We start from the raw sequence: 26,030 nt of genomic DNA on the forward strand, positions 1-26,030 counted from the left end.
TTATTTTATTAAACATCTCTTTCCAATTGGAGCTTAATGTATATTGAAGCCGCTTTGACCGAATATTCTCCCATTGTTCAAATTGATTAAGATACCCAAAGTTGGTAGTCTGTTTTATCACACATTCTTGCACTTGTTCCTGTTTCCAATCTCAACTAAAGATTATACATCTCAGCAATAACATGTTCATCTTTCATACATACTTCCCTTTCAAATTCCATCTTGGTATCAAAGACCAGTAACTCAATGACTCATTGCCACACACGTTCCAAATCACCACAAGTTGGAGAAGGCAAAAGAATGAACACAAGAGGGCAAAATAACTTATGAATTACTAGCAGGCCCGGCCACATGTTGCTGTGGCTGAGTCTGGTGAAGTGGAAAAGAAAGAAAAGGGGAAGCCAACGGTTCGAACATGTGTCATTGCACAATGATTGCAAGGGAGGAGAGGGGCAAGGGGTCCCTCGCTCCCCTCCCTCTCCCCCATTCCCTTGCATGGCAACCCGTCCCGTCCCTCCCTAACGTTCCCCTTCCTCTGGTAGGGTGGGTGGACCATGTGCTGATTGCCAGTCTGTCCCTCTTTCTACTCCCTTCCCCTTTAAAGCGAATGATCTAGTTTCAAAACACGGTGGGAGGCATTATTACATTTGTGCCCAAATTCCTGAGAGCTTTTGGTCTAGCAAACCCCTGGACTCCTCCCTCACCTTTCTTCTCTCCGCTAGGTGTGGGTGGGCTATGTCCAGATGGTCTACCATCCCCTTTTCAATTCAGGATGGCAGTGTTATTTCTAAGGAAGGCATGGTTGTTTCCCTTGTATCCGAGGGTGTTGTTTCTGACGGCCATGCAGATGAAGTGCTTGTTGGGGAACAGAACTGTGGTTCCAACTCCCACAGGTGTGGCATGTGTACATTAATAACGGGTAATAGTTGTGACATGTACACAACAGGAGGTGCAGTTCACTATGGAAACCTGGCTACATAATAATGCGACATTGTTTTGGGTGCCTCAAAGCAAGTGGTCCACTGCAAAGTCAGAGAGATGTCTGCCTGCAGAAAAACCCACAGATAGATTCTGCATGATATAGACAGAACCTATACTCTACCGGGGTCACCAGTATTATCCAGCTACCACTCCCACCACTGAAAGCTGGCTCCTCTCTAAGTTCCTCTCCAACCAACTACAACACTGGAGTCAACTAAGCTTGCCATATATTTTGCATCTGTCAACCAAGAGGACCTTTTTAGGGATGCTTAACTTAAACTTTAAGGAGGACAGTTCTTTTTTTTTTTGGAGTTATTTTCATTTGTACTTCAAAATCAAAAAGATGAACAAAGACAAAAATCCACCAAACTATAAAGTACTTATTTCTTAGAGATTTCCACTCTCTTCTGTACCAAATCTTAACCTTTAAATCTGTAACTTTCAGCACTTGTCCATTACGTATCAAAATGAAATTCGGTCTTTAGCACTGTTATTAATAAAAGTCTTACTTTTCACTATTGGATCTTATTTTAACTGTCCTCAACCTTCAAAACCACTGGCATTAATTTATTGTTTTTTGTATTGTCTAGATATGCTATCAAGGGTTTCCAGTTGTCCATGAACTTAATTAAATTCTTATCTTTAAGTAGCGAAGTTAACTTGGACATTTCGGCCAGCTACTGCGAAGGACAGTTCTGAAGAAACATCTAAAGATATGATATGGTTCACTTCATACCTGGATTTAAGAAAAAAAATAAAATAAGCAGGGCAAGCATCCAAAAGTGCTGGCAGCCCTGCTCACGAATTCAGCTGTGGGTGAAAATTTCAGTTCGGCTTCACTGGCTACGGACATCTCCTGCCAGGACATTGGGCACTGTGGAATGAAAGCAGAGACCAGCCGTCCATGGCTGAGCAAGTTCTAGATATAATAGAGCAGGCCATCTTGGCTCCCTTTGGAAACCCACAGCTTCAGTTAATTCGCACACTGTGAGTCCCAGTGAAGTACTTGGTGCAGCTCAAAGAAAGGTAGCTCTCCTCAGTGGTGGGATCCAAAAATTTTAATAACAGGTTCCGATGGTGGTGGGATTCAAACAGTGGCGCCGCCGCACACAAGCACCTCCAGTCCCTATTGGGCAGGGAGGTTGCTTTAGTAACCCCTTCTCGTCACTCAGAAAAAAATTAGTAACCACTTCTAGAGAACTGGTGAGAACTGGTTGGATCCCACCTCTGGCTCTCCTCAACTTTCTCACCCAGACATTTACAAGTCATAAATACATGAGTTTCTGAAATGTATCCTTTGACACTGCCCTGATCTAAAATTCTCTATTACCTCTTATTATTTCTTATAATTTAGAGAAACCCAGCTCTGAAGGTGATTCCAATGCTCTTACTGTTCTCAACAATGACAATCTATGTGCCTGGACACTACTTTCTTGGCTAACTGAATCTATGAATACAAGAGGGCTGCTTTCCTGGAAGGCAACCAACGGGCATGAGCTATTTTTGAAGTTCCCTTCATTTTCAAAAGTGGTTTCTCATTCAGTACAGAGCAAGGGGCAACAGAGGTGACTGTAATCCAAGAAACATCAGCCCAAAGCTCTTTGGGAGGCATGCAGAACTACCTGCACCAATAAACCGAAGGCAGAAGTTCAAACATTTTGATTCTTTTGACTGTTCTGGAAAGAAACTTTAATAACAAAAATAATAAGGCCATTTAAGCTGCTGTATGACAAGACTACAAAGCAGCTTGACAGTCTAACCCTATGCATGTTTATACAGAAGTAAGTGCTACCAAAAATACAAGGCATGGTGTAATGGAGTAATGGTTTAAATTATGTAATGGTGGCCCCCGGCCCCTCCATGATGCGGATGGCCTCTACCGGGCCAGGGCTTTTACGGCCCTGGCCCCTGCCTGGTGGAACACTCTTCCATCAGAGGTGTGGGCCCTGCGGGATCTTGGTGACCTCCGTAGGGCCTGGTAAATGTCTTGTTCCAATCGGCCTTTGGGTGAGGCTGTACACTTGATTCCCCCCTCTAGGGATGCCCCAGTGTTGCGTGCCATCACTGGCACGCCTGGTACTATCTAATCTGCACCAAAAATCAACTCCCAGCCTTGGGATTGGGCAACAAATACATGAATGCTGCAGTTTTATGGTTATAGATTTGTAAATTGTTTTAAATTACCCTAGTTTTTATGTGTAAAATGTTGTTTTTAGCCTGCTGTGTTTAATGTTATTATGTATTGGTGTTGCAGGCTGCTGTACGCCGCCCAGAGCCCTTCGGGGATGAGCGTTTTAAAATCAAATAAATGAATGAATGATTGTTGAATTAATGATTGTTCTAATGTTCTGTTCCAACAGCCATTAATAGCTAGATAAGTATGCAAAGGATTGCAGTGTTACTTCTTTTTAAAGGAAGCCTCTTCTGTTTTTGTTTTCTAGCCCTGCCTCGCTTTAGGTGAATCAACAAACAAGTTAATGCAGTCCTAAACAGAATTACACTCTTCTGAGCATGTTGATTTAGTGGGCGTAGAAGAAGGTGTCGCTCTGTTTAGGATTACACTGGAAGACAAGCAGTCTGTTAAACAGCCGAACTTTTACAAAGAGCTCTGTTTTGGTCTAGTGATTCAGTGAAGAGCTAAACACAACGTCCCCGAAGACCTTCTGCAACCAAAGGAAGACATAGAGGGGATGGAACTCTTTCACTTTCTGCCATCCTCCCGTCATGTTGTCATGCGCAAAACTGACCTCAAAAAGGAAATAATCCCTATGCATCACTTAGCAACGGACTCTGCAAACATGTCTGCACCTGGGCTGTTCATCATCCCACCTGTCTGCAACAGCAATATGAGGTTCACCTGCCTTCTGCATTTGATTCCTCCCTGCTGCTGATCATGCAGACAGCTTTCCAAAGAATGCTTGTTCCAGAGCAGTAATTTTCCAGGCTGAATTATTATGTATCATTACAAAAAGGGAGGTTTGCTAGCCAAAACAGTTCAATACCATTGGCATTCCTTTTCTTCTGGATCCTCAATGTCCAGGGATAGTTCTTTTGAAACTCACTAGCAGTGACAGTTATCAGCCTTGTAGGACACAGACAACTCTAGGCAGTGTAGTTTGAAGGCACAGCTTGGCTCTTGGACAAAATTCTTACTGAACTACAAGTCCTAGGATTCATTGGGAGGATCTAAACCAGTCAAACTAGCATCAGACTGATGTAAATTTGTAATAGCATTCTGGAAAATGCCATTGGCAAGAAGAAAATATCACATCTTGGGAGAAGATTCATGATGGGCAAAACTTGATCAGCTCAATTCAGAGGGGTTGGGCTACTAGGAGATACCCTCCCCTGCCCAGACTAGTCAACTTCTATTGCTTCTGAATCCATTCTGAATCTTGGATCTCACTAGACTCTTGATAAAAACATAGGCAGTGTGATTAGACCTTAGTTCCACTTTGCAGCCACACCCAAATACACGGTACACTTGAGTTGGGCCAAACTTGAGCTTGGAGACCTCTCATTGCCCTAAAATCTACTGTGGTGACAATGGAAATAAGGGTGCCACATGGGAGAGAGCTGTCTGTAAGTCCCCCCCCCCTTACTGCTTGGTGCCTGGAATTCTGAAAAGGCAATATTCTAGACACCTGTCATGTCCTTGGACTGTTCAATAAGGAGACTCTGTATTTCTTTATTATGAAACAGCATCAGGGAAAAGCACTGAAACTCCTATTGCCAGAACTGAAGTTTAAGTGCCCAAACACCTTCCATTGTGCCTCACTTCATGCCCCCATGTCATATAACACCACCCCCTTAACACCAGTTCCCAAGGGGGGTTGGCACCCCTCCAGTCCCATCGTCCAGAGGCAACGTAGCCTTCACTTAGGTCAAAACAAACCCCTCAATCCCCAGCGCTGTGAAGAGCAATAGCTGGCAGGTGTCTAACGAGCAGAATAGGCTTTGTCTGAAAAATGAAACTAAAGCAATAAGCAGACAGGAGGGGGCGGGGGAAGGAGAGAGGATCCCAAGACCCACCTGGGAGTCATGGCAGGACTGAGCCAAAACTGGGCAGACCATGATAACACCAAAGACTCCAAGACAAACAGTTTCTCAGGGTTGTATGAATACTTAGGACCCAATAACACATTACATTTTTCCTGGGGATGATGATGATGAGGAGGAGGAGTTTGGATTTATATCCCCCTTTCTCTCCTGCAGGAGACTCAAAGGGGCTTACAATCTCCTTGCCCTTCTCCCCTCACAACAAACACCCTGTGAGGTAGGTGGGGCTGAGAGAGCTCCGAGAAGCTGTGACTAGCCCAAGGTCACCCAGCTGGCGTGTGTGGGAGTGCACAGGCTAATCTGAATTCCCCAGATAAGCCTCCACAGCTCAGGCGGCAGAGCTGGGAATCAAACCCGGTTCCTCCAGATTAGATACACGAGCTCTTAACCTCCTACGCCACTGCTGCTCCAATGTCCCTTGTTTGGGTGTAGAGGTGTATTATAAAGTTCCAGGATTTCTAGGTGTGCCCAATCAGGCCTTGGTTAACAAGAGAGAGGTACTTAGATCTTCCTCTATTCAATTTTCCCATCCTGAAACAGTCCAAGTAAACACTATGGTGGAACCCCCATGGTGGAGACATAACTTGTAGCTCATCAGTGCCTGTTCAGACTCCAGCACATGACACCTGCTGGGGGACATTCCAGGTTGGGATTTTGGCATGGGGTAAGTGCAAATCCCTGATTGTTGTATGCCATGATCCAAATCCAAATGTTGCTGGTGCATGTAATATGTAATAGAGATATCAGGTATCCTGGAAACTAGATGACCCAGGGCTCTTTTCGCCTGGGATGCGGCTGCATTTATGACATGTATCTTCCAGGGTACTGGCTGTCCCTTCTAAGTACTAAAATTGATATTATAGATTCCAAAGTCCCTAACGCTTGATACAATGCCATTTCAGCACCCTGTCCATTGCTGCGACTGATGACCTCACCAAATATGTTTGGAGGGATTGGGGAAGGAAATGATTGTGGTAGCAATATGGCAGTTATCTAGTAAATTGATTATGAACCAGGCCAGAATGTTACTGGACTTTTGTCTCAACTCATAATGAGCTTATACTCTCCTCTTTAGTGATAGGCAACAGCAGGGTAGAAAAGCAAACAGGCTGCTTGTACCCCCTGGAAGGCAGACAGTTAGAGCCCACTGATACAGCTCTTCTTTCAACTGCAAACCTGAATGTGAACTGAATCTACCTGAATAAATTGTATTTTTTTGCAATATACTTTTTGGGAGATTTATTTACTGTGCTCGGTGATAATATCACACTTTTATGACTGGGCCAAAGCAGCTAGATTAACCAAATATCCCAATACATCCCAATACATCCTACCCCCAGGCTTGTGTCATTGTTTTAAATTTGAATGGAAGAATGTTCGGGTGAGAAACACAATCCCTGAGAATTTCACCCCGGTTGGCTGGGAAGAAAGGAAAAACTACAAGTGGAAATGTGTTTGTCCTTAGCAGCAACAGAAACAAAGTAACTGGTAAAAAAATATATATAAAGAATAAAAATTTCAGCTCAAAAGAACCAGGAACCAACAAACAGAATTTCATCGCATAGCCCTACTAAACATCCTTCCGGTTTTTGCAGATCTAAAGCAGGTAGCGAAAACAGGAGGCCTATGGTGTCCCCAACGGTGTGGGACACACGGCTGCCTGCCTCTGTTCTGCTTTCAGGTTCACAAGTGGCGCAGGCCTGATTGTAAGGGAGCAAACAGGAGTTATTAATAATGGAAAGGCTTTGCCTCTGAATCCTACCACCTGAGCCATAGGATTTGTAGCTTCACCTTCAAAGAGTACTCGTACCTGTAACCTGTCGAAGGGAGCTTTGACTCTCAGCAGCTTATATCCTGAAGCCTTGTTGCTCTTTTCAGTGCTATTGAATTTGCTCTTGGTCTCCTGCTGCAGACCAGCCCAGCTACCCACAGGAAATTATCTTCAAAGAGTACGTTTCCCGCAGAGGAGAGAGAGCACAAGAGGCTTAGACCATGGTTGTGAAAAGAAATGTATTTGCAAATGTAAAGGCAGAGACAGAACAAAAAGCCCAGAGCAGCAAGCACCACACACTCTAGTTGCAAAGCAACATCAGTGTAGACCAGTGTTTCCCAACCTTTTCGACATCGTGGTACTCTTGACCTCGCTCTTCGTATCTCAGGGTACCCTTGAGGTTCATTTGATTTTTTTTTGCATTTTTTAGGTTTTTTCCCCCGTTTGTGGCCCTTAGGGGGAGTGGCAAGCAGGGGGAGGGGAGGGAAAGCAGCATTGACAGCCGCCGTGTTTGTTTGTCTAAATTCGACACGGATTGGGGGGATTTAAAGGGAGAGCTTCGTTTAAATCTACCCCCCCAATCCACACCGAATTTCGGCAAATAAAACAATGCTGTTTTCCAGTGTTGTTTAAAGGGAACCCATGAAGCTTCCAACCCCCCCTTCAAAATCCATTTGATTCCGGTGGGGGGGGGGGCAGGCGGTAGCATTGTCATGGTACCCCTGGGACGTGCTCATGGTACCCCAGGGTACCACGGAACCCTGGTTGAGAATCACTGTTGTAGACTTATGGGATCCAAACTACTAAAGTGCTGTCAAGTCACAACTAAGTCATGGTAACGCCAGCGAAGGGCTTTCAAGGCAAACAAGAAGCAGAGGTCTTTTGCCATTGGCTTCATCTGCAGAGCTGGTCCCCCACCCAAGTACCAAACCTGCTTAGGTCAGGCTATACTATGCCACCTTCCCTCCCCCCAACCTGCTAAATATATAGAAATTCTTAACACTGGTCTAGACCTGTTGACCCATGCAATGCAGTATTATTTGCTCTGATATGGATCAGTTCACTGCACCGGTGTTAACTTGGTGAAGTCACCCCAATGGACTTTTCATCAATGCGAGAAGTAAAAAAAGTTGCTTTTACAAGGCACAAGAAAGGGTTGCCTTTACAAGTCACAACCTTATCAGTTTGTCTTATAATGGAAGAAATGTAGCTTGCCAGGAACTGCCTGGTAGAAACTGTATGTATAGAAAGGAAGGAAGACCGATGAAATTCCTACCAATAAATTCCTAAGTTTAAACATAGCTGCCTCAGAGGGGGCTACTTAGGAGCAGGTACCAAATAAGGTAACTTGTAAATAGGGCTAGGGGACTGCAGAAATGGTGTAGTGGGAGATGTAATCAGGGACGGGATGCCATGTGATGTGTTTAGGCAGATGGGATAGGCTGTAAACCTCTGAGCATCCAGCCAATGGAGAAAGGAGGGAGGGAAGAGGTGGCTGGGAGAAGGGATATAAGTTCATGTTAACTGTTTCTTGTGTGTGCCTACTTGTTTAGGACACCCGCTCTTGCAAGAACGAAATACATTTTAATAAAACTTCACTGCTTCCCCAACTTATGTCCAAGAGTCTTTTTGGGTTCCAAGAGCCACATTTCTTACCATCAGCAGGTCAGTTCATATAGATCAACTTGTACTGTGTGTACACATATTATACAATTTTATGCAACTTATGAAATATGCATGCAGCCAACACTGGATCCTAGGAACATGTGCTGTGTATGCTAGATACATTTTGAAAAAGATTTATGCCCAATTTATGGAAAAAAATTGTGTCTGAAATCAGAAAACTGCACAAAAATGACTGCAGGTTCAATTTGTGAAGAGGAAGTGAAAACAAAATGGGGGCATTTCAGATTGGAACAGCAGAGAGGAGTAACTGAAAATCACCCTAGTAATACAATCTAGTTTTCCCAGTTCCAAAATTGTTATACTCCCTGATTCTATATCTCAATAGAGGTGCTAAAACTATATTCTGAGGAAAGGCTATTGAGCAGTCACAATGTATTATGCCCCCTTTCTCTTGTTCTTTGACTTTTCCCCTCTCTGTTTCTCTCTGAGGCTTTCCCCACTACAGAAGGGAGCTAAGGTCAACTCGGTTCCCTTCAGTGGAGGGTGATTCCAGGCTGTCCCCACAGCAACTGAGCTGGCCCCCTGGCACCGAGCTAAGTGGGTGGGATCATCTTGGTGCCTGTTTCACTCGTCGATCGCGTGCAGGATTGGTGCTTTGCAGTTTCAAGGAAACGGGAGCGTTTTTTTTTACAGTTTTTACAGTTTACAAGTTACAGTTACATGCACTTTCTGCCCGCCACGACTCTCCCGTTCTGCGCATGCCACAAAAGTGGCTCGTGATTGGTTGAATGGATGAGGTGTTGTTTCGATGCTTCTCCACTTCGAAGCTTGTTCCGGCAAAAAAGTGTAGTTCATAACTGCGACAAGGATGTTGCAGTTATGAGGGGGGGTGGAGAACTGAGACAAAACAATGTTGAGCTTAGTGGCAGTGGGGATTCACTGAGGCGAACCTAGGTAGAAACCAGTTCAACTCTGTCAGTGCTGTGACTGGGAGCCCATTTAAAGGCCAAACTACACATTACACAGGAAACATGCAGAGGTGGGATCCAACCACTTCTCACCACTTCCCTAGAAGTGGTTACTAATTTTTTCTGAGTGCCGAGAAGGGGTTACTAAAGCAACCTCCCTGCCCAATAGGGACTGGAGGTGCGTGTGTGCGGCGGCACCACTGTTTGAATCCCACCACCATCGGAACCTGTTATTAAAAGTTTTGGATCCCACCACTGGAAACATGTGATTGTATCTCCCAATGATTTTCTTGTCATAAACGGGGAGGGAAAAGTGTAGCATGACAGTTTCATTTTCCTTCTGTGAACAGAACACCAGACCCTGCATATAAAAGCAGAAGGTAGGGTGCCCTCAGCTCTGATAACAGAACCGAGAGGTTTCCGAATGTATTGCTAATACTGGAATTGTAAACATTTGAGATTGCCTCTCGACGTTTACCTTAAAAACCTGTTCATATGAAACCTAAAAAAAATGGCATAACCCTTTCCCTCAAGGCCTAGTATTCCCAAAGGGGGAAAAAAGAATTATTTTAAAGAGATGATTTAGCGAAATGATGGAGCTTAATACATAAGCATTGGCCGTGTAGATTTGCCTTCCAGAAAGTAATTTGCACTTTAATTTAAATGCAATTAACTTTAGCAAAGCTCCCTTAATAATATGTACTTTGATGGTCAGGGCCTGAGAAATATACGTAATATGTTGGAAGTTCTCTTTAACCTCAGAAATAATACATCGTAATAAGGATAATCATAGGTGTGCTGGAAACTCTGCAGTGAACATGCTCTTCAGGTGACCGAATATCTTGTTTGAGCTCATCTGACTAAATGCGAGGCAAGTTCTTGATTGGATTGCCTCTGTATTCCCTGGTCTGCTTAGTACCTACTTTTTTGGGATTCAGACAGCAGGTCAAGATATTTCTATTTGACCAGGCTTTTAACTGAGAACTCTCTCCAGTGGTGGGATCCAAAAATTTTAGCAACAGGTTCCCATAGTGATGGGATTCAAACAGTGGCGTAGCACCAGTGGGCCTGAGTGGGGCACGACGGGGGCATGGCCAGGCATTCCGGGGGCAGGGCATTAATAATTTCTCTGTCCTATCATCCACTACCAACAGAAACAACTACTTCTCCTCTAATTGACTGCCTGTCAAATACTTAATACTTTCAAATACTTAATTTTGTTTCCAGAAATCAAAAGAAGGATACTTTCCTTAAACAAGGAACTTTACCATATTGCTAAAACATGTTTTTAAAACAGCCCAACAGGGAGAATTATCCCGTTTTCTACCTTCGCTAACTGAAGCCAACATAGGAAACAATTTCAGGACCTTTATGATTTTCTTGGACCTAATTCGGAATTTCTAAACGAAAATGCTTGCGTAATCCCCCAATTAGTAAACCCCTCTCGGCACACACAAATAATTAGTAACCCACTCTTGGGAACTGGTGAGAACCTGCTGGATCCCACCTCTGACTCTCTCCTTTTGGTCAGCTATTTTAGCATTTGACCACTAATTTTACAGTCCAGTCCTATTGGAGGGGGGTTAATGAGTCAATGACACATCTGCCACCTCTTCTGGAATAAGGGGCACCCCTACCAATGGAGAGGGAAAAGATGGTGGTGTCAGGGCACCCCACAGCTCTGTGGCTGCCAAACCCAGAAAGCGGGGATAACCATCGGAGCTTGAAGCTGGACATCCGCGCGCGGGATGCACCAGGCAGGGCAGTGTGAGAGAGGGGAGTCAGGCTCTGTGGGCATTCCCACATGGGTGCAGCCAGACTATAGGTATCAGCTTCCCACCAGTGGGTTTTCGCTCAAGTTTTTCGCAACTGCATGGCCAGTGCCACAGACTTATGTCACCTAAACTCCATTCAGTACTATGGAGGGCTTTCGAGGTGGCTGGTGTTTTTACCTGTTTTGCAGAGCTACCTGAAAGCCCTCTGGAAGTTGTGTGTCAGCAAAGATGTCCCCAGCTACAGTGACCTCTGGATTGTGTTGCCCCATTCCCTGCCATGATCTTTGAGTCTTGCTTTTGTTCCTCTGCAGTTAAGTCTTTGTGCTTTTTTTTTTTTTTGGTGTGTGGGTGTATTTTCTTGGCTGTTTTATTATTTCTGGACAGAATGGTTTTTTAAATTGCTGCTTTAATGTATCACCGTGATGGTATTTCAGTGAGTCACCTCAAACATATCTCCCAGAAAGTCAGCAAATAAATCCTTTCAACATTTTATTTCTGATTTTTTTTACAATGTACTGTGTATGTACAGTATGTGCAGCCTTCTTTACATTTACCTCCTCCCCTTCATCTCTCTGTTACAACACTAATAAAACACTGCTAAAAACAATCTCAGTGCGGATGTATTTCAAGGTTCATTTTGAGTGGTGTTTTACCTACAAGTGGTTTATCCACTAAAGCAATGCACACACAAAAAGAAGAAGCTGGAAGTAGTCAGCAATGTAATCACAATGTTTTTTTTTTGTAGTGTGTTACCATTTTACATGTGGCAATAGGGAAAGGTAAGATAAGTATCAAGTAATCAATGCGAAGGCTATGGAAAACGGCAGATGCTCGAATTCTGAGGTCATTTTTAGACATTACTGGAACTGGAATTAAGGAGTGGACTGTACTGCAGAATGAACTTCCAGAACATATACAAACATCCTTTTTGCTGACTGATAGAAGTATCACAGATTCTCTCAGCCTTACATCACTGCGACCTGGCAAGATGTACCTTCTACCCAGTGGTGGGATCCAAAAATTTTAGTAACAGGTTCCCATGGTGGTGGGATTCAAACTGTGGTGTAGCGCCAATGGGGCTGGGTGGGGCACGACGGGGGCATGGCCGGGCATTCCGGGGGCAGGGCATTCCTGGGTGGGGTTGTGGCAAGGACGCAGCCGCTGCGCTGGTCCTTGGGTAAGCTGTGGAAACGAATGCACGCAGCGCTAGCCAGGTTGCCAGCGACGCCGTGGTGCAACCTCCCTGCTAGACTGCTTCAAGTTCTGCGCGCTACTGCTGAGAGGAGGGGCGTAACTGAGGCAAAAATCACGTGGCAAAATCACCAATTAGTAACCCCTTCTCGGCACACACAAATAATTAGTAACCTACTCTCGGGAACCTGTGAGAACCTGCTGGATCCCACCTCTACCACAACTCTGTGCAGCAAATGCAGGTTCTGGAGTTGCGTCATTCTACCTGATATATTGTCCTGTCAGGAATCCGATGGATCATATGGTTCTTCCACATGAAGAAAGAAGGATCTCAAAGAGTTAAATGCATGAATGCTACAATAAACATCAGCTTGGTGGAAATCTACTTGCCTATATATATACCGATATATATTTCAGTATGGTTAGCAGGAGATCCTGCTAATGAAAAAGTCACACCTTGAGATATGTAATATTACACCCTGCATCATCATCACCAGGAGGAAAATCTTTGGAAGAAGAAATCCTTATCATCCAATTCCAGCTCCTTGTAAATATGCAACAGAAACCAAACGGGACACCCGTTGAGCAGGAAATGACACTGGACCCGTCCGATTATGAAATCAAAAGATGTGAAGTACAGATTCCAACATAGAAGGAATAAATTCATCACACACCAGAAAGTCAACCTGGATTTCATTTAAAGATATCGTTCATAAAAGACACACTGATATACATAATGGTCATGCCATTATTCAAATCCATCCACCCCCAGTTTATAAAGGCACGTGAGGTCCAAGCGTGAAATAAGTAATCAACGTGATGGTGGAAACATCAATAGTTCCTTGCTGCACAATCCAATCCAGCTGCCCTCAAGCATAAAAATGGGCCTGGTCCAACCTTTTACTGACCTTCAATGAAAGGGAAATGAAAATTGACTGATCAACATGATGAACCTATACTTTTAAATGGAAATAATTTATATGCCATTAAAGGCTGAAATGAAATGAAAATGAACCTATACTATGCTGCTTCTTGGAATCTCTGGTAGAAAAATACATTTGCCCATTCAAACTATGATATGTGTTATTTATTACTTGATATGTGGCTTTTGAATGTCAGGTATGTGGCTTTTGAATGTCAGGTATGTTTTTGAATGTCAGGTATGTGGCTTTTGAATGTCAGGTATGATGTTAGCATGCCCCCCTCCCCCTTTCCTCTGCTTTCCTCATCCAAATGCACATTTTGGCTTCAGGAGAAGCTAGGAATTACAATATGTTGTGTACTGCTTTGGGGGTCACATCTGAAATGTTTAATGTAAAATTTATTTTAGTTAGAATCAAATTCCAGAGGGCTAGCTGTAGCTGAAAACAACCAGTGGCATAGCTAGGAGGCATAGGAGAACTAGAGCTCCGGGTGCCACTTTCTAGGGTCACGTGGGGGGCGCATTGCAGGGTTGTGCCCCTTAATCAGTGCCCACCTCCACCTCCCCACGGAGGTTGGGGTAGGGATGCAGGTGAGCACTGACCAGCAGTGCTGGCCCCACCTCTGAGCTCCACATGATCAGATGGAGCTTGTGGGCGGAGCCAACCGTGCAAAGCTGAAACTGGTTATCTCAGCTACTAGCTCAGTTTATCCTGGCCTCTGTGAGGCTTGGGTCAAGCTTTAAACTGCAGGCTTGAAGCTTGCAGTTTGAAGATGGATCCAAGCAAGCTGAATCCAGCATCAAATGGGCACACACCCCTTCCAAACTCCATGTAGAGTTTGGGGGTGGCATGAGCTTGGCTAGCCCTGCTTCTGAGCTCCACATGGAGTTTGGGGGCAGGGCCAGCTTTGATGGCCAGCATTCAATTGCACACTTGTCCTGAACACAACAGAAATGTTGGGAGCGGGGTGAAGTTGCAAGGCAGCAGGGTGCAGCTGTGGGGAACCCACGGCCCAGGGTGAGCCCCGGCACTGTTTTACTCAGCTATGCTTCTGGAAACAAGTTGGTATTATTAAACATTAACACATTTATCGAGGCCCCTGCTTTTGTGAACCACTGTCAGGTGCACTTCTATTGTGTTAACGAAGAAGAAGAAGAAGAAGAAGAAGAAGAAGAAGAAGAAGAAGAAGAAGAAGAAGAAGAAGAAGAAGAAGAAGAAGAAGAGTTTGGATTTATATCCCCCCTTTCTCTCCTGCAGGAGACTCCAAAGAGGCTTACAAGCTCCTTGCCCTTCCCCCCTCACAACAAACACCCTGTGAGGTAGGTGGGGCTGAGAGAGCTCAGAAGAACATTGGCTAGCCCAAGGTCACCCAGCTGGCGTGTGTGGGAGTGCACAGGCTAATCTGAATTCCCCAGATAAGCCTCCACAGCTCAGGCGGCAGAGCTGGGAATCAAACCCGGTTCCTCCAGATTAGATACACGAGCTGTTAACCTCCTGCGCCACTGCTGCTCCTAAGATATAAATTCAGTTTTTTAAATGGGTTTTGTCCATTTTTAGCAAAATGCAGAAGTGACACCTTTCAAGCATAAAAAAGAGCCACACCTTTCTAACATAAAGAAGGGTGATAGGGCCACTTGTGTATATGTCCCTAAGCTCATGTGCCATGGGTCTGGTAAATAAAAAGAAAGGGCCCAATTTCTTTTTGACAGAACGGATCAGGATTTTCAAATGTTAAAATGTGTTTCCTGTGGGGTTTTGATTTCCTTCTCCCTTCTTTTACTCCTGATCATTGATTCTGATTTTTTTACAGGCTTTGCCATTCAGCGGTACATTGTTCAGTTGACAAGCGGTCAGAAAATCTGTTTGAACAAAAGAAAGACAAATCCATTCTCAGCTGAGCTTTGCAAAAATGGCAATATATTTGTAGCAATTAGATACAGTAATCACAAGGAGATAAAATGCTAATAGCCCTTTTCATCTTTCCACAACCCCTGGATCGACTAGTTACTCAGATCATTAGGAATCTTACTTGGTAAGTGTGCTTCAGTGGAGGATGACATTAGCATTCAAGAACAGATAGGAAAATTTTGGACATGAAAGTGTAAATATAATCTTTTCCAGTCATCCAATCAACTAAAAATGCCTAACTTTTAAGGAGGCCCCAGTAGCTTTCACAGCCACTATCAACTGGATAGCTGTGGTCTGGTAGTTTTACGGATGCCAGCCAAAGATGCAGGCAAATTGTTAGGAGCAAAAACTACCATATGGTATGCTAGAAAACCCAAAATAGCCCCCCAAAATTAACTCCTTACCCCTTACATTGTTGTTTGTTGTCAATAATTTAGTGGAACAGAAAAGGCCTTCTTGGCAGGTATAGAGAAAGTAACAGACAAACTGAACCCTCTTCGCAAAATCGCCTAGGCCCCTTCCGCACATGCAAAATAATGCGTTTTCAAACCACTTTCACAACTGTTTGCAAGTGGATTTTGCTATTCCGCACAGCTTCAAAGAGCACTGAAAGCAGTTTGAAAGTGCATTATTCTGCATGTGCGGAATGAGCCCTACAGACTATTCATTCGTCAGCCACAACCAGCATCATCTAGGAATCAATGGTTTGGTCAATATACTTGACTCTAAAGCAAAAAAAAAAAAGCTGGATTTCATCACAAGGAACTATAAAATTACCAGCATTTCAATAGTATTAGTAATAGTAATAAAATTACCAGCATTCAATAGTATAAAATTACCAGCATTTCAACAGCTTTTTGTAGCTACTTGGACAGCTTCTTGTATTCATTCTGTTTCGTCTTGTTTCAAGCTACATCACAGCCACCAAATGATCTATCCCATAATGCTTTTCAGACCACTGCTTACATGGAATCCATCCCATCCCACTGATTGAGAAATGGTGGATTCTTCTAAAATTGAGGATGGTGTATTAAAGTACAGTCATCATAAGAGGATGGCCAGCTTCCAGTGTTGATCCATTTATTTGCTTTCATAAGCTGCCTCCCCACCACCAACGAGAACTCTTTTGAGATTGTAAATTAATATCTTCAAGCCATGAAGCATTAAATAGATCATAATTAAAAAAAAGAAGTGGGAAAACATCAGCAGAAGCAGAAAATACACAACCGGCCTCTTCAAAGACCCTACAGAATACAAATCTCAAGCTGCCTCCTGAAAACAAGAGGGACTCGCCCACTCAAATAATCTTTTTTAGAACAGAGTTATGCAGCTGGAGTTTTCAGTTTCTAATAATGATCAACTTAGCCTTTGGATGCCATTACCTTAGGATCAGGGTGCTACCATATGGGGTGTTGGTCACATGGCTAGGTGCTTCCTTGAAGAGACATGAACACAGGAAATTGCCCTAAACTGAGTCAGACCACTGATCAAAATAACTCTCCGTCCAACATTGTTGAAAGACTAGCAGTAGCTTTCAAAGTTCTCTGGAGGGTCTCCTTAACACCTAGTCATTAAGTTGGTATTAGTGAAACGGCTATGGCTCAGTGATATAGCATCTGCTAATTTTCTTGAAACTGCCCTATATGGAGGTCTCGGGGTGGCTTACAAAATTGAAAACTACAATAAAAACAACATGAAATAGCTCCACATCATATAAAAACAACATAGTGCCAGAATACAAAATTAAACAGTAATAAACAGAATACAAAATTAAACAGTGGACTATAGAAGGAATAGCTGAGGAATTCAGCCCTTGACTATAAATGGAGATCAAGTAGAGCGGGTGGCTAGTTTTAAATTTCTAAAAGGCATTAAAGAGAGACTTTAACCTGGGTACAGACTGCCGCTGTGGTTAAGAAGGCTACCCAGCACTCAGCCTGTACTCATCTGAGACTTTTAAGGAAGCAACAACTGGATGGAAAATTCCTGGTGTCCTTTTACCGCTGTGCTATAGAGAGTGTCTTAACCTACTGCATCTGTGTATGGTTCTCCAGTTGCACAGTGGCAGATACAGAAGCGCTCTCCAAAGGGTGATCACTGCTGCACAAAGCGGGATTATCGGCTGCCCTCCTCCTTTCCTTTGAAGAACTCTATAATTCCTGCTTCAAAAAAGCTCAAAATATTCTGAGAGACCCGTCTGGCATCCAGCACACTCTCTCTTTTGAACTGCTACCATCTGCAGATGATACAGGTGGTCTTATCAAAAAACTAGGACAAAGAGGCTTAGAGACAGCTTTTACTCTAGAGCTGTGGCTATGCTAAACTCTGCCGCTTCGTGTTGATGTGTTTGGGGCTGTGTAGGGATGGGTGGAGGAAGGGGAAGGTGAGGATGGGGTATGAGTCTGAAATTGTATGAGTATGATGTATTGTATGAAATTGTATGAGTATGATGTATGAGTCTGAAATTGTGTGCATCGAGGAATGCTGCTGTAAATTTAGTTGTGTGTGCACAATGACAATAAAATGCTTATGCTTATGCTTATGCTTAAAGCAACATCAAATAGTTCCTCATCATATAGAACAATGCAGCTCAATACTGAAAACACCATAAAACAAACTTTCAGAATACTACCCACCTACATGCCCATACCAACCCCAGACTGGCAGTTTCCAGAGGGGGCATCAAGCTGGTCAAAGACCAAAGGCCTGGGTAAAGAGTAAAGTCTTTGGCGCCTTCCGCACATGCAGAATAATGCACTTTCAATCCACTTTCAATGCACTTTGCAGCTGGATTTTACAGTGCAGAATAGCAAAATCCACTTGCAAACAATTGTGAAAGTGCATTATTCTGCATGTGCAGAAAGGGCCATAGCCAGACACCAAAACCCATAAAGGGTTGGGACCTGTGAAATTTCCATGGAGAGGTTGTTCCATAGTTTGGGGCCAGCCATGGAGAAAGCCCTCTGAATACTGTCTCCCCCTGCATTATGGAAAAGGAAGAATCACCTGGACAACCCCGCCACTCCACCTCAGTGCTCGGGCAGGTTCACAGGGGCACAGGTGCTCCTTCAGATAGGTGGGTCCCAAGCCATGTAGGGCTTTGAACGTCAACATCAAGACCTTGAATTAGGCCTAGTAGCAACTAGAAAGCCAGTTCCGATCTTTCAAGACAGGAATTATGTGTGCCCAGCCAGGTTGCCCTGTCAGCAGTCTGGCTGCTGTATTCTGCACCTGGTCCAGCATAAGGTCCCACATTCAATGCCCAGCATCTCCAGTTAAAAAGGACAGATAATAAGTGATGTGAAAGACCTCTGCTTGGAAGCCTGGAGAGCTGCTGTCAGTCTGAGTAGACAATTTCAACCTTGATGAACCCAAGGTCCGATTTGTTAGAAGGCAGCATCATGTGCATCTATGGGCAGCAGTGTTTTAAGGCTTTCAGGTGAAGAACAATCCTTTCCCATTCTGTCATTTGAGAGTTTTTAATGGAAGCAGCTCATTGCACCTGGTTCCTTGTCAGGGATGATTCAATGCTCTCCAAACAACCACCAGAAAACAAACACTCAGTTTGCAATGCTTGTACACGGTTGAGGCAAAAGACTTAATGTTGTGATCGTAATCCAAAACAGCCTAAAGTTTGACTAGTTTTGTGTTTGTGCACTTGTGACATTCAGCATGGAAGCTGGCTGAATAGTCACTGACGCGTGCTGGGGTCAAGGTGAACAAGACACATGTCCTTTAAAATCAGCAACCAGCGTACCTGGATGTTGCTATCATGTTTGCCCAGTTGAGGGCATTCATCTACAAGTGGTTCGGTGTATGCCCCGCCACGATAAGAGTTTATAGGACTGAACTACAATTCCCAGGCGGCTGAGCAAGAACGTGCAAATATTTTGCTACTGAACTTGCCTGATGTTGACAAGCAAGCATGCAAATCAACAAAGCTAGAATATTAGAGAGATAAGACTGACAGCCTCCATTCCCTTCCACCCAGAGGGACAAAGAGAACAAAGGAAAGCACAATCTTGTCATATTTATTTTCCTGCCGTATGCTCTGCATAATCAGGAAGGAGAAAGCTCTGCAAGAACGCACATGATCTCAGTATTTGTGATCAGAATCTAAACACTTCCATACACAACAATGCATTCATTCGTATTTATTCACTGCCTTTCTTTATGCATAGAGAACCCAACACAAGCGTAGAGTCAGGCAGGCAAGATGTACAGACTGTGGACAGACTTGAGGGACCTCCTCTTTTTCGTTTATTATTTTTAAGGCATGTCTCAGAGACGCCAGAAGGTAAAGACGGAGTATTGTGAGAACGCACACAAGCCAAGCAGTTATAAATGAATTCCAACTGATTTTGAACATTCAAATAAAACAAAACGTTTTGGTGAGCGTTTGAGGGTGCTGATTGCAAAGTGCAATCCAGTCGCTATCAGAACAAGGCAGCGATCAAGACTTCTTATGCATGTGAAGCATATGATTTGTCAGTTAATTACAACACTACCCCCAAAGCATCATGGTCTAGGATTGCAGGTCTGGGTTGGGAAATGCATGGTGATTTTGTGGGTGGAGCCTGGGGAGGGCAGCGTTTGGAAAGGAGAGGGACCTCAATGGAGTTTAATGGCATACTGTGTCAGGACTGCAACTCCCAGCATGCACTGGCTCCCGCCTTTTTCCAAAAAGAGCGGGAAAACAAACTGAGAAGCTACATCCCACGGGAGCTTCAGAACCAATGAGAGGCTTGGAGCTGGGGGGAGGGGAAAAGTTGACTGGTTGCTGCCTGTGTTTATAAATAGAATAAATACTGGAACTGAGGACAAGAATCCTCAGTTCCAGCACCCTGTAGCTAAGGCGACATAGTTCAATAAAGTTCTTTCCTTTTTATTAAGCTGACTTTGTTGAGTGTGTTCAGCCTTACATACAGTCGGCCTTCTGAAGCAGCCATTTTCTCTAGGGGCATGGATCTCTGTTAGTTGTCAACCAGTTGCAATTCTGGATGATCACCTACCACCAGGAAGTTGCAGCAAAACTAATCAGAGGGCCAAAAAGGAGGGCCAAAAGTACATCGTAACAAACTGGACCAAAATAAAACAATAGCTACTATGTTAATTTGCACAATGTTATGTGCCAAAGTTTATCATTAAAAAGTTACAATAGCGCTGCAACTCATCTTGTGTATTCATCAAAATCGATTCTATAAACAGTACCTCATGACTGCACAACATAAAATCAACGAAGTTCTGTCTCGCTCAGAATCTCTCAGCTCAATGTACGTCATTATACAAAGCCATAATATTGAGCTGTGCTGTAAGACTTTCAATAAATATCAACAAAACCCAGTGTGGCAAAGAATCTTTAAGCTCACTATATGCCGATGAAGAAACCTGCAATTCTGAGTGGGGCTGTCAGTCCTGACTGGTTGGCCGTTTCACTTGTTTTGATACCCCTTCTTCAAATGAAGTTCAGTAAGATACTGTGGCACATAGTGGCTTTCATGGTTCTTTCTGCACAAATCACCTAAAACATTTCTAAAACATTTTCATCCCGCCCCCCTTTACCACGATGTATGTCCAAACTCACCCCCTCCAAATTATTCATGGCTGCCATTATGTGATTTCCCTCCCTTTTTTCAGTTCTACATTGAATCGATGCATCAGTGCTTCAAAAGCCTCATGCTGTGATTCTCTACTCCTCATATAATCAATGCAAAGATTGCCCCCCCCCCCATAAAAACAAACAAACAGAAATGCTGCAAATAAACAGGTGAGGGGGAATGGAGTGAGCTCAGAAAATGGCGCTGAGGAGAAAGTCCAAGAGGAGCACAGAGGCATGGAAAACATCTCAGGGAACAGAAAACATTTTGAAAATGTTCAACAAAAGAGTAGTTTTAGAAGGATATTCATTTAAAATATTTTGAGGTGGCAGATACAATGTTTTGGGAACCAAAGTGGGTAAAAAATGATGCAGAATTCCACAAAGGAAATGCTTTATCTCCTACTTCAAAATATTAAAAGGTTTGTTTGTAAAGGGCCTGTGTAGCGGTTCTCATAAACAGATTCCCTAAATATAATACATACTTCTATAATATCTGGAACGGAGCTGCAATGCACATGATGTAAACTGCTCTCCAGAGGAAGTGGGTTCTGTTGATAAATTTTGGAATATAACATGGTGCAAATGAAGATAATACTAGCTATTATTTTATTTTGGCACAGTTTGTTATGATTTGATCCGGGAGGCTGGCAGCCCTTCCCTGATCCCATGGTTGTAAGAGGTTTAATGCTTGAAACACCAGTACCATCACCTTGTTACAAGGTTGCCAACTTGACAGGGGGAAAAAATCCATCTGATCTCCTGTCTCTTTAAGAGAGGACTGATATACTGAAAACAGCTGGGGAAGCTTTTGGCAGGGAACAACTCAGCATCCCCAGCTAACTCTGTCTGATTAAACTGCTATTAAAGAGACAGCTATAGGGACTAGTTCAAAAGTTGGCAGCCTGTGCTCAGAAACTAACTGACAGCACAAGACTTTCATGCAGGGTGACAGGTTTAATATGTACTCCGTGATCAGGGTGCTGTATTCTGAGCCACTTATAATTTAGAAGGCTGTAAACTCTAGGAATCAGGGTGCTTAAATTGCTTACTAGTATAAAGTATGTCTGGCACAGATCGTTCGAGGAGATTAGCAAAATGGATTTCAGACAAGATAGAGAAATGTTGGGAGGGAGACGAGCCAAATCTATTGCGTTTCCTGGTCACCCTCCCTCATCATCATGTTCGCAGTCTGGACCGCTTCTCAAACTGCTTCTCAACAAAACTCTGCCCCCTTTTATAAATTCATTGGGCACGCTTCAGGCTCCGTTGGCAAGAACCTGTGATGCACCTGATCTATGTGGCATGTGGCATCTGTCCCATGTGAATTGGTCAATGTGTGGATTTTTCATGTTGGGGCAGCTTCCCTTTTTGTGATCCACAGCTTTGACTTTCTCGGATTTTGTTTCAAGTGAATGGAAAGTGTATCATAAGAACATAAGAACATAAGAACAAGCCAGCTGGATCAGACCAGAGTCCATCTAGTCCAGCTCTCTGCTACTTGCAGTGGCCCACCAGGGGCCTTTGGGAGCTCACATGCAGGATGTGAAAGCAATGGCCTTCTGCGGCTGTTGCTCCCAAGCACCTGGTCTGTTAAGGCAATCTCAGATCAAAGAGGATCAAGATTGGTAGCCATAAATCGACTTCTCCTCCATAAATCTGTCCAAGCCCCTTTTAAAGCTATCGGAGTGAAAATCCACTGGCTCTTCAGACCAGAGTCCACTGCCTTTCATCATGATGACACACTGACTATTGATTGGTTACGAGTATCATCTTCGATAGTTGAATGTCGTTTTGTGCTCTTTTTTTGCCAGTGGTTTGTTTTTACGGCTTGCTAATAATTGCTGTGCTGTTTTAATAATGTTATTGTACTGATTTAATTTTTGTGAGCCTCATCAAGCCAATCTCTGGAGAGGCAGCCTATAAATGTTCTAAACAAATAAATATTATAGCCGCAGCCTAGGGGAAACTGTAAGAACGTAAGATTTATATCAGTATTAAAAACAATATATATTAAATTATTTACAGCCTCCTGCTTTGTGTCATATATATTCTCTCAGTTCGAGAACTCATTTCAAGGTGACGGTTGCTTTTCATTGTTTTAGGAGGCTGTGAAATTTTGAAGTAAGGGATAATTCTTTAAAGCAAGGGGCACCTGGCAGCAAACTGAGGCAGAATTTTAAACACAGCCCCACATTTCATTTCCTTCAAACCATTTTTTTGTTTGTTCTTAGCTGAAATGAAGGACACTTTTTTGAGAATGCCACTATTTTAGGATAGGTCAATCAGCACTTTGTGACAGAATCCAGAAGGCAGGTTTTGTTCTGAAGACCAACATTTAATATAGGAGAAGTTTATTGACTGACTATTCTTCTAAGTCAACTGAAGTCAATAAGCTTAGAATTGCAGATCACTGAAAACATTTCACCCAGGCTTTGGGATAGGGGGGTTGATTTAAAAAAATGTTTTTACAGTTCATATTTAGCTCGAGGATTGTTTTGGGAAACATTTCAGCTACGCAATGTTTTATGCTCTGGGTGCTTTTTATGGTTTTTTTGTTTTTATGCTTCTGGGATTTTTATCCTTCTTGGTTTTATTGGCTGGTTATGTTCTTTTCATTTTGTCCTGGAAATCAGGGCCTCTGAGATAGGCAATTTCCCAGGGTGAGCTTCCAAAGGCACCTGGTGGGCCACTGCGAGTAGCAGAGTGCTGGACTAGATGGACTCTGGTCTGATCCAGCAGGCTAGTTCTTATGTTCTTATGTAGGGTGCATGAGTGTTTAGATTTAGAACCTAAGGACGCACTGGATTTTTCTGGAGGACATCCCTTTTGGATGGAGGTGTGGTGTGAAGTACCATTATTTTCAGGGAGAGAGGCCCAGTGTAGAGCAGGACTATGGCGTGATTACTTACTTACTTACTTACTTAATTAATTACCCTTGTTTATTAGCTACCTTTCTCCCTTGTGAAACTTCGGACACCTTACAGGTTTGGATTTTTTTTTTTGCTGTCCAATCCCATCTGACTTCTGCGGACCCCTGGTGGGATTTTCAAAGCAAGATACGTTCAGAGGTAGTTTGCCATTGCCTGGCACTGTGTAATGGCCCTGGCATTCCTTGGAGGTCTCCCATCCAAATACTTGCCAGGACTGACCCTGCTTAGCTTCTGAGATCTGATGAGAGCAGACTTGCCTGGGCTATCCAGATCAGGATATTAAAAAGCACGGGGAAAGCAATAAGTATAACACCTATAACATTCACAGTTTACAAATGCCAAGTAGGAATGCCAATAATAAAAGCAAACCAAAATGTAGTCCTAAATAAGACTGTCTTCAACTGCCTCCTGAAGACTATCAGTGTGGGGGGCCAGACACAACTTCCTGGGAGGTTGTTCCATAACTTACAAGAGAGACGAGGCTTAGAGCTTGCCCCAGCGCCATATTCCCAACCTGAAATGTCTCAGACATGCCCTTATGTGCCCCATAGTTTCATTTTGTGAAGTGTATTGGGCAGATCACTAAAGAGGTGCGATATAAATGTTTGACGTTCATAAATAAATATTTAAGTAAGCATAGGAGGAATATTTCTGTCTCTGTAGGCACTCTCTATTGTATAAGATGAGAAGAACCATGTGGTGACTTAGGCACAGTAGCCCCACAGAGACAGTAAGATTGCCCAGGCACCCAGGAGAGAACCAGAATGGCATAAAGAAAGGGGAGAAAAAAATTCACTATCCCTCTGGGCCATCTTGCCTTTTCCCCAGATAACTGCCATGGTGGTGGTTTGACTCTTTCCTGTGTGGCCATCCTGGGTGCTGGGATGCTAGTGCAGAGGCTTCAGAGAATGGGGAGGGATTATTGAAAAAGATGTGCCCTTTACTTCTGTCTTTGGAACAAGACCTGCACCTCAGGGAGGCATACAGCTTGCTCAGCCTCTGACTGGCAGTGGTGTAGATACCACGGGGTCGAGTGGGGACAAACGCCCTAGGCGGGCCGCATTCAACCACATGGAGGGTGGAAAATTGCCCTCACCTCTCCCCCTTCCCCCCTTGGCCAGCCCCAGCCCTGCCTTTCAGCTGGCGGAGGCTGAAGGAGCAGACTAGTGGGGCCGCTGCAAGGTACCCCTTGGCCAGGCCCTGCCCTGCCCCGCCAGGCCCGGCCCGGCCCGGCCCGGCAGAGGCTGTAGCTGAGTGCCCCTTGGCCCTACCCAACCCTGCTAGGCCTGGTAGAGGCCGTAGCTGGGCACCCCTTGGCCCCACCCATTGACCCCACCAGGACCACTGCCGGCTCAGGTAAGTGGAGCATGGGGGGGGGCACAAAGGGGCACAGGGCGCCATTTTGCCCCAAGCACCATTTCCCCCCACGATGCCTCTGCTGACTGGTGTTTCCAGGTGCCACCTATTAACTACAAGACCAGTACCTTGCCCACTTTCCTGGATCATCAGGCAGGTGCCACATGTGGAGGAAGTTCAGAAGAGCCACAGGGGGCAGGTCAAAGAGGAGGGTTACAGCTTGTCCATCCTCTGACTGGCGTTTCAAAGTGCCCTTTGCCAACTCCAAGACCTTCTGGCCAATCGCCTTGCCCTCTTTCCTGGATCATGGGGCAGGTGCTACATTTGGGAAGAGTTCAGAAGAGCCACAGGGGGCAAGTCAAAGAGCTTCATCGATCCCCTGCGCCACTCGCTCAGGATCATCGGCATGATCTGTTGGGTTCCCTCACAGCTCCCTCTCAGATCATTTCAATGGCATTTGCCCAAGAGACCTCCTCAGGGATTGATGCACATCACCCAATTGAGACTACTAGAGGCATTCCCAGTGCATACCTGCACAGAGAGAGGGAAAATATCAAGTTTGCTGTGGAAGTGGCACATAGAAATACGCATTTTGGTAGCTGGGAAAAGTATGCAGAAAGTGAATCAGAAGCTTCAATTCATCCACCCTTTCAGATAAGGAAAACATTCCACCAGAATGATACGTTTGAGAAATGCAAAACAGAAACACTTTTGTTGACATGTCATTTCAAATACAGGATACAATGCAGTAAGCTATCACTGAGTTTTTAGCCAGAAGTCATTTATGGAGCAGAAGAAATTATCCACTCACTTCCAAGATGCAATAATTTTCAAGGTACATTAAGGGAATATGGATGGCATATTCTCAACTTCGCTCAAGTGCCATTTGAGCTCCTGTTGCGTAAACTGAAGTTTGCCTTGGGTTATTTACGCCTCCTCTACT

The sequence above is a fragment of the Sphaerodactylus townsendi genome, linkage group LG08, assembly GCF_021028975.2.
Source record: "Sphaerodactylus townsendi isolate TG3544 linkage group LG08, MPM_Stown_v2.3, whole genome shotgun sequence".
Classification (NCBI taxonomy): domain Eukaryota; kingdom Metazoa; phylum Chordata; class Lepidosauria; order Squamata; family Sphaerodactylidae; genus Sphaerodactylus; species Sphaerodactylus townsendi.